This window comes from Trichosurus vulpecula, chromosome 2 (genome assembly GCF_011100635.1).
Source record: "Trichosurus vulpecula isolate mTriVul1 chromosome 2, mTriVul1.pri, whole genome shotgun sequence".
NCBI classification, from domain to species: domain Eukaryota; kingdom Metazoa; phylum Chordata; class Mammalia; order Diprotodontia; family Phalangeridae; genus Trichosurus; species Trichosurus vulpecula.
This window is the reverse complement of record NC_050574.1, coordinates 455,657,786-455,660,945: the sequence shown is the minus strand read 5'-3', so window position 1 is coordinate 455,660,945 and position 3,160 is coordinate 455,657,786. Positions and strand designations below refer to the sequence as shown.

Genomic DNA, 3,160 nt, shown 5'->3' with positions numbered 1-3,160 from the left:
AAGTGAATAAGGTGTATTTCTCCGAAGGTGGTGGGAAAATTGGCATTCATTTGGAGTAATCTTGTCTATCTTTAGTCTGCTTTCATTGCGGACTAAGGGGTTTTGATGGAGTAAGCAGGGATGGGCTTGAGTTCAACCTTTTCATCTTCCTGATAAAATGAGATCTAAAAGCTGCAGGAGAGTTATTTCAAGAAATTCTTTCGGGGTTCCAGGTCGGGGACTTGTGCTGGGTGTCCCGAGCCCGGATCATGTCTCCTAACCTGCACACCCCACTGATATTCCATGGCTTCGAGTTCTTGTTGGGCCCTGCCATGTACCCCATCTATTTCTGACCCCTGATGTGGACAAGGAGTACAAGCTGGAACAAGCCATACATCGGGCTAAGATCATCCAAGCAGATGTGCAGCCACCACGTGTAAAAGTGTGGTCCGATCCATTTGGAAGGAAATGAAGAGGCTAGTGTCTGATCTGAAGGTGAAAGTAAACATCTTCACATCCTCTTGGGCTGCAACAAATAGAGATCATCTCTGTGGAGTGGTGACTGAAGAAGACCGAATTTTGTAATGGAGTAAATACTAGTATTTTCCTCAAATATTAATTTCAAGAATTAATATTACAATTTTCTGAAGTTTCAAAACACTATTAATGCAAGTTGCACTATTAGGAAGTTGGGAGAGGGGATGAATTTTTAACTAAATCTCTGCATTCTTGGTAGATAATAGACTTACTTATTATTCAGTCTTTACAACCCAAGAGTTATGATCTAAATATGGGAAGCACAACACACTTGGGAAGATACTTTTTGTGTCCTTTGTGTTGCAATTTCTCAAATAAGATACTGAAATGAACATCTCAATAAGCTGCTTCATGGGATGTGAAAATGTCAGAGCCAAAGAAACCATTTTTGACTCTGCCCCATGCTGTTTATTAACAAGCACAGTCCATTTTAGTCATATCATGTTGAAGACTTTAGTTTTTGAATGTCAGTATGAAGTAATGTAAGTGAGAACAAACATGACTTAGTGGAAAGAGTATTGGGTCTTCAGTCAGAATACTTGGATTTGGGTTTCTGTTGCCGGCCGAGTTAGAGATGAGCCCTGTCCTCCTCGGACCTCCAGGCCCAGGGGCCTGCTGAGATAGACTCAGGGCTTTGGGATGTGGGTGGAGCCAGGAGGAGGGGTCTTGCCTTTGTTGCCTCCCTGGCAATTCCAGGTCTTTGTCCGGCTGCCTGACCACGTGGAGTTTCTGGTTCTTTACCTGGACTGCCTGCCCGCAGGGAGCTTTGGGCAGTGCGGGAAGAGAAGGGGAGGAGGGTAGGCGGAGTCAGGGCGGTCCTAGGACCCAGGTGTATAGAGTTTTACCTGTCCTTCACCCACGTAACCAAAGAATGTACCTACGTCACTAAAGATATAAATGTGCTGCTTGCTGAAATAATAAACGGAGTCCTTCACCATCTTTTCGGCTCCCGCCCCGTACATTGTCCGCGAGATCAGGTCCTTTGCTTAGGCAGAGGCCTGGGGCTTGGGGGAAACCTGAGCATAGTTACGAGGCTTCGGAAGCCTGTAACAGGTTTCAACTTTCCTATTTACCAGCTATGTGACACTAGATCCTCTCCAGATCTCAGTTTCTCCTCTTGCAAAAATGGGTGAATTGGAAAAGATAATACAGTTCCTTCCAGCTCTAACATTCTATGATTAAGCTACTTTGCATACATGGTGGAAGTAAATGTAGGATTAATATAAGCGTAAATGTGTACATTAAAATCATTTAACTTAAAAAATTCTTTCAAAATATATCGCCTTTCAGCAGATATTACAAATAATATTATAGATGTGATAGTGACTACCCTGGCCTGTGCTTCCTGAATGCTGGGTATATTACATTTCACTCTTCCACCAGGATTCTCTAGTAGACTTTTTTCCTCCTCCACTTGATAGTTTTTTTTCAGATTTTTTTTTTCCGATTACTTGTAAAGATATTTTTCAACATTCACTTTTATAAGATTTTGAATTCCACACTTTTTCTCCCTCCTTCCCTTCCCCCTCCCCAAGATGGCATGCAATCTGATATAGGCTATACATGTACGATTCTATTAGACATATTTCCACATTAGTTATGTTGTAAAGGAAGAATCAGAACAAAAGAAAAAAAAAACCATGAGAACTGTATTTCCTCTCATCCTTTCCCTCCCTGCATTTATTCTGTTCTCTCTCTGTTTTCACCCTGTTCCTCCTCAAAAGTGTTTTACTTCTGACTGATCCTCCCCCAATCTACCTTCTGTTCTATCACTCCACTCTCCCCTTTTCTAATCCCCTTCCCCTCCTACTTTCCTGTAGGGGAAGATAGATTTCTTTTTTTATTTTATTTTTAAATTTTTATTTTTAGTTTACAACACATGGTTCTACATAATTTTGAGTTCCAGATTTTCTCCCCTCCCTCCCCAAGACGGCATGGAATCTCATATAACTACCACGTATAACTTCACATTGAATTAATTTATACACTAGTCAAGTTATGGAGAAGAATTATGACCAATGGAATGAATCAAGAGAAAGGAGAAACAGAACAAAAAAAATCCCCAAAAACAAAAACAAAAGAGAAGAAAAAAATGCGAGCATGAAGTGTGCCTCAATCTGCATTCAAACTTCATAGTTCTTTGTCTGGATGTAGATAGCATTCTCCATCGTGAGTCCTTTGGAGTTGTCCTTGCACCTTGTGTTGCTGAGAAGAGCGAAGTTTGTCAGGGTTGGAACTCACGGAATCCATATATCTGTGGTTGTGTACAATGTTCTCCTGGTTCTGCTCTGCTCACTCAGCACTAGGTTTTTCCAGGTTGTTATGAAGGCCGTATCATCCCCATTTCTTATGGCACAATAGTATTTCATTACCTTCATATACCACAGCTTGTTCGGCCATTCCCCAATTGATGGGCATCCCTTTGATTTCCAATTCTTGGCTACCACAAAAAGAGCTGCTATAAATATTTTTGTACATATGGGTCCTTTTCCCGCTTGTGTGATTTCTTTGGGATACAACCCTAGAAGTGGTATTGCTGGGTCAAAGGGTATGAACATTCCTGTGGCCCTTTGGGCGTAGTTCCGAATTACTCTCCAAAATGGCTGGATCATCTCACAACTCCACCAGCAATGTAACAATGTTC

General features: G+C 41.6%; 1 pseudogene; it reads left to right on the top strand.

Moving 5' to 3' along the window:
* The first annotated feature begins 248 nt into the window (after positions 1 to 248).
* LOC118835953 lies at positions 249 to 451 on the top strand (annotated as a pseudogene).
* Positions 452 to 3,160: the final 2,709 nt, after the last annotated feature.